This window comes from Helianthus annuus, chromosome 10 (genome assembly GCF_002127325.2).
Source record: "Helianthus annuus cultivar XRQ/B chromosome 10, HanXRQr2.0-SUNRISE, whole genome shotgun sequence".
NCBI lineage: Eukaryota > Viridiplantae > Streptophyta > Magnoliopsida > Asterales > Asteraceae > Helianthus > Helianthus annuus.
The window spans coordinates 77,973,073-77,980,232 of NC_035442.2; positions in this window are offsets into that span (position 1 = coordinate 77,973,073).

A 7,160-nucleotide genomic window follows, 5' to 3' on the forward strand; every position below is an offset into this window, starting at 1 on the left:
TTTTGGTTCGTAAAGGAACACTCGGCTATCCTTTTGGTCTATGAAGGAACACTCGGCCAACACAGAGCTTAGGTCGCTGTTAGTACGTCGCTAAAATTGGTAACTATAACTCTACAAGAATAATTAGATACTTGGTCTAATTCAACAATGAAATTATATAAGGTAAATCAAAATCTGTTTTATTACACAAATAAGAATAAATCAGATACTTGCTCTAATTTAACACTAAATTTATATAAGGTAAATCAAATCGGTTTTATTACACAAATCAAAAAAGGGAGAATTAAACATAAATATATCTAGAAATTAAATTATATATTTTATTGTATTTTTGAGTTATTTACCCTCTATTTAATAATCAGTTATATCTAGAAATTAAATTATATATTTTATTATTGTTTTGCGTTATTTACCCTCTATTTAATAATCAGTTACATCAAAACTTTAGTACCCGAATTTAGGATCATATTCGTATATATTTGTTTACACAAATTGTTTTCAAAAAGGGATGGCGACGCAGTTTGTTGCTCGTCTACCTGTTATCCTTATGTAATTTGCCCTGATGAATTATTAGTGAAAATTAAGAGTTAATTACATAGTTAGTCCCTGTGGTTTGCACCAAGTAACATACTTAGGTACTAATAGTTTAAAATCACATTCTTGGGTATTAACTTTTCATTTTGTAACGTTCGGAGGTATTAACGTTATTTTTAGGTTTAAAATCACATTCTATTAGTACCTAAGTATGTTATTTTGTGCAAACCACAGGGACTAACTATGTTAATACCCTAGAAGTTAATACCTCCAAACGTTACAAAATGAAAAGTTAATACCCTAGAAGGTGATTTTAAACTATTAGTACCTAAGTATGTTATTTTGTGCAAACCACAAGGACTAACTATGTAATTAACTCGAAAATTAATTTATAATTAAAAAAATTTACATATAATATTCTTGTGTGGTTCTTTACACAAACTGTTTTCTTTTTACTTATACTATTCTTGTACAGTTATATAATATCTATGTTCTTATTCTCGTAGGTAAAGTTATCTTATAAAGTCTCCTAAAAGTGAGAATTGTATAAAGACATAATGGATCACAAAATATAACACAATGTGGAACACAAATATATAAAAGACACAATGATAATAGTAAGACACAATGATCTAAACAAAAAATCTAAAATCTACAAGCTAAATATCCAAAAGCGTAAACCTAAAATCTCATATCACAGAGTTGGATGAGACGATTCCAATGCCGCTTGAATGAGGTTAATCGAAGTCTGTTTGATACTATTCTTATGAGTTTTTATATTTAGGAGACTTTGTACTAAATTTAAGAGAAAATGCCTGAACGGTACTTGTGGTTTGCTCAAATTTCACATATAGTCCCTACATTTCTAAAATTACATCTGTAGTCCCCAACTTTCGCACACTTGTTTCTCGGATAGTCCCTAACATGGATGGAAATTAGTTTTTGGTGTTAAGTGAGTGTGAATTTACAAAAACACCCTTACTGTTAAAAATAAAAGTTAAAAACAAAATGATAAAATTAAACTTTAAATGAGCCCCACCTAAGCACTAAAAACAAATTAATTAAAAAAACTTATGGGCCCACCATCCTCATCCTAATTACCCTAACAAGTAACAACAACACCATCAACCACCAATCCCCACCTCCTCCTCCTCACCTCCACCATCATCCTATCTCCACCCCCCCCTCTCTCTATATGTACCATCGTCTCTATTTCTCTCTCCACCATCTCTATCTACCATCATCTTTATTTCTCTCTCCACCATCTCTATCTACCATCATCTTTATTTCTCTCTCAAACACTTAACTTAAGAGAAAGAGAGAGAGAGATGGAAATCCGGCAGAACTTCCGATGGCCCTCCGATTTCCAATGATGGTGGTGAAGAAAACATGTAGTTGGTTTCTGGAGCACATATGTGCATCAATAGGTGACCAAATTGACCCAAATTAAGTGACAATTCTTGGGTTTCATAAGTAGATCTAACGGCAGAGGCGGTTATGGTTGAGGGTTTTTGTTTAAATCAGATCAGCGGTGTGACATTTGTGCCATTTCGACCATCGTATATATATGAATCCAATGAAATCTTGTGTTTCATTCTTGGGATTTGTACAAATACTTGTGACAATTGCACATATCAATTCTTGTTCAATTTCAAGCTTTAAATCGCTTTCTGGAAAGTTATACGCGACTTGATGCGTAAACGTAATCAGTTTAAGGCGACAAACACTTCAGAATAGTGACATAGGCTTAACATACCTTAAATAACCTTTACATAACTTAGAAATAAGTTTTGGAGGGTTTGGTGTGTCGAAAACAAGTTTATTCGATCGCAGGGACTATTTGCGACAAACTGCGAAAGTCTGCCGATTCTTATAGTAACGAACATTCCGAAACATGATCATAAGCTAAACATACCCTAAATATCCTTTACATAGCTTAGAAATAGGCTTTGATGGGTTCGATATGCGAAAATATGCTTATTTGATCAATAGGGACTAAAAGCGTCAAAAAGTGCATAAGTTTGCATTTACGCGCATATCTTACGTTCTGAACATATCCGGACATCCAAAAATTTTTTTAATCATTAAAATATTTTATTTTAGTGATTGGAATACAAAAATACCATTCGTCACGCAATTTGGACCGTTTTCGTGTCCATTCGAGTTTTCGTCGTAATTAACCGAATAACGCAACCGTATGGCCAAACGAACCGACATCCGAGATGTTTTCAAGCATATTTTAAGTTCCCTATACTTTAATTTCATTGTAGAGCCAAGAAATGGGGTTAGCGGGGCTTAAATGCATCAAAATCAAAGTTTATTTCATGCAGGGGCCAATTCTGCCAAATCTTCAAACTTACCTCACGCGCCGTGTAAGATCATGTTGAGTCTTACGCGGGGCGCGACGGACTTACCAGACAGAAATAATGAATCTGGCTTTACAGCCTGTTTCCACTGATTTTAACCACTGATTTGGCATACCACGAGCTTGTTTTTGGACTCCCCTTGTATTAGAAACTATAGGCCACATGTGTATAGCCAAGATTATGCTTTGATCCTTGCAAAAACACATGTAATCATCCTATGAATTCAAGGTTTCCTATAAATAGCCATCAAGTTTGCCACTTTCATTTGCACATTTGATCTAATATGCTCTAAGTGGAGGCATTCACTAGTTGAAAGCCACCTACCTGAGCATTTTTAGTTCAATTCTTCCTAGCTTGGACCCTTTATAAGATTCTTTCATGCTTGTTTATGTTTTTCAAGCATGAAAGTCAGTGTTTGACTTTCTGCTTTGACCATGAATTGGTCAACACAAAGTTCGTATGAACTTTGCAACGTGAGCGTAATCACGATGGTTATAGTCCCTTACTATACCTACTGATTACCACGTCGATTAGTCGAAGTGACGAGTCAAAGTTTCGGTCAAAATGCCGATTATGCGCATTTTGTGACGAAGCTATTTTCGGGTATCAAAACACTTTGTTTTGATATCAAACCTGTTTTCTAAATTAGTTAAACATGTTTTAATATGTTTAACTCATCACTTTTAGTTTAGTGCTTGTATAGGGTCGTAAGGCACGCGGTCTTGACAACCGCTTAGACTTTCAAACCCGACCCGTGTGGTCGATCGTTAGGATCTGACCAAACATATTTTGTGACCATAGTTGTATAGGGAATAACCTTCCGAGGTTATACCTTATGGTCACTTAGTTTAATTAGTTGTATATAGGTAGTTTATATGCCTTAGGTAAATGACCAAAATGCCCTTTTCATGCAATTTGATTTAAGCATATGTAACTTTGTTTGCCACTTAAACTGATTATGCAACATATTTAAACATGTTAGGGCATATAATACTTGTCATAGGACTAGTTAGGCGTCTCGAACGCGCATTCGCGCGAACGACGCGTTAATGTAGCGTAGACTACCTTAACGGGCCATAACGGGTCGTAAGCACACAGGATAGGTTCCGATTTAGAATGTAGGCTTTGTTAAACCATATCACATGAGTTCCAATACTCATTTGGTTTACGAGACCTCATTCTACCCGATCTCCCGATTTAGGTGTCGAGTTATTAATATAGTGATCCGATACTAGGTGCTACTTGATTTCCTTGGTTGCCCGAGCTTTGTTAAGTTCATTTAATCGAGGATACCTTGCAATCAAATGTGAGTACATAGTCCCCTCTTTTACTGTTTTCAAACATTTTTGGGGTGATTCATATGTGCTAAATGATTTCGAGTTTTCTAAACGAATGCTATGGTTTATGTTAAACACAACGATTTCAATAATATAAACGAACTTGTTTGGACATTGGTCGAAAGACAATTGAATGACATTCATTAACTATTTTTAAGCCGACCAGTAGTGCGTTATGGTACCATAGGATATTATGATACCATAGGATCTGAAAAATCCCGTTACCGGACTTTCACCATGGTTATGGGGGTAATGTGGGTAACGACAGAACCTGATGATTGTTAACTTACCTTTGTTGGTTTGTTAATACGAGTTGAACGATTAGGACGAGTCACACAGGTTTGAATGTATTCAATGAAACGACCAAAAGTTAGTTTTCACAATTTAAACACGAACCACTGGAACTATTGAACTATGTGAACTACTTGAACTATTTGAACCACTGGAACTATTGAACTATGTGAACTATTTGAACCACTGGAACTATTGAATTATGTGAACTATTTGAACTATTTGAACCACTGGAACTATCTGAACCATGTGAACGATTTGAACTATTGAACCCTTGGAATTATTTGATCTATGTGAACTATATGAACTATTTGAACGATTGGAACTATTTGAGCTACTGAACGATTGGGTTATGGTAAGTGATTAGGTAACGGGGCGGGTGTAATGTGATAAAAGCATGGTGGATACGCCGCTGGTACTTCCTATATATAAGTGATTTTAACACATTACATGTCGTTGCGTTATCTAGATCACTTGGACGAATGTTTTCAAAATGAAGTTACACTACAAGGTTTACTTAAAGACATAAACCATACAATGTTTACTTTCAACGACAATTTACTATTTGGTTTACAAAGGCAAATGTTTTCAGTTAAGATTCATGACTACAATGGTTTTGGTTTACACATATATCAGCTTGTAAAGTTGATAGAAACATACTGCAATATCGAACTCTTTTGTTTTCAAGGTACACACTCGACAACTCTCGTAGTTGGACGAGGTATTGCAATATGTACTTAAAGCCATGAATCTAACACACTCACAAAACCTATGTACTCGTCGGCATTTTTATGCTGAATTATTTTCACTTATGTTTCAGGTACTATATACGATGATGTTTGATGATATTTATGATGCATGCTCACATAGGAATGGACGAGGCCTTAGTGACTCAATAACAATGAAAGACAATTTGTTCATGTTTTGCTTCTGATTTCAATACAATGTAATAAACTTAATTCAATAAAACGAAACTTCAAATCCATGTGTTGTGAAACAATGATTCTGTTACGACACTCCTCGACGTTTCCGCCGCGGTTTGTTGTTTTAACGCAGTCGGGGTGTGACAAGCGGCCACTTGTGGAGGTTTCGTGGCCATTGGCAGCTCGACTCTAACCATTGACCACAACAGTAGTTCGAACGTCAATCGACAATTAATGGATTTGATCTTACTCAATATTGTTTACTTTTCTTGATTTCTTATTCTTGCTTTTTTTTATTATATCATTAGGGTTTAACCTCAACAACAAGAAACTGTAGTTTTGTTTACTTATTTGATCTCACTTGCATCAAATTATAAAAAAGCAAAGAGGTTTGTTAATTCTTACGAGAGTAGGTGTGAGTAATTTCCAATATATATCACATCAACACCTAGAGCTTGTGATCAATTTAGATTTCAGATCTTGCTCAATGAACTAGTAGAAGTAGACAAATTACAATAGTTTTAGGTAGTGTTCGTTTCATGGATTGTAATGGAAATTTGCGCAACAATTGAAATTTAATTAGTAATTTAGGTGTGTTTTGCAAAATAGAATGAATTTTGGATAGAATTGGAATTTAGATTCTCATCCTTATGTTGTTCAATTTCAATTCATTTTCTTTTTCAATATATTTTCTTGTTAAAACCAACAAAATAATGAGTGAAATCAACATTCCAATTCCATTAAAAATTTTATTCCGTTATGTGAAACGAACACTATTTTAATTTTTTGTGTATTCCAGGAAGGAAATTGATACAAGTTTTTTTTTTTTTTTTTTTGTTTTTAGCCCTGCCGTGTGTTTATGTTTGAAAAAGAAATAGAGATGATGGTAGAGAGAGGGGGGGGGGAGAAAGGGTGATAGTGGAGGTGAGGAGAAGGTGGGGATCGGTGGTTGATGGTGATGGTGTTAGGGTAATGGAGATGAGGGTGGTGGGCTTATAGGTTTTTTAACTAATTTGTTTTTATTATTTGTTGGGCTCACTTAAAGTTTAATTTCATCCTTTATTTTTATTTTTTTATTTTTAACAGCAAGGATCTTTAGATTATTTCGCACTTACTTAACACCAAAAATCTATACGGATATATGATATCTTTTATATGTAATTCACGTGAACCTATATACATCTCAAACTAGTTAAGCATCGTACGTTATTTCGTCCTTTTTTGCGTTTTGTTTGCTTTCACTTGTAATTCATACTTTTCATTCATATCGGTTACATAAAATTACAAGTGTACGCCTGCATGTATTGACGTTATAAGATGCTTAGTCATCATATTGAGATCACATACTCAAGCAAAGTGTACACTGGACTGGACACCGGCATTTAAAATCATCACCTTCCTTTCTCCACGTGTGTGTCTCACCCAGGATGATGTATTATATAATATGTTGGACGGTGTCAATCAACTATCACAAAATCTCTTTTAACCAAAAATGTTGTTGTCATCCAATGGGATGGGGTTTTAAGGAAGATTATTAGTTTAATATAACAATATAAATATAAATATATAGTACCCAATGGGATGGGGTTTTAAGGAAGATTAGTTTATATAAATAGTACATAATAAAAGATTAACAACTCATTTCATTTCAGAAAATCAGTAATGTGTTGAAGATTAGGAAAACCGAATAATACAATTCTATTTGTTCT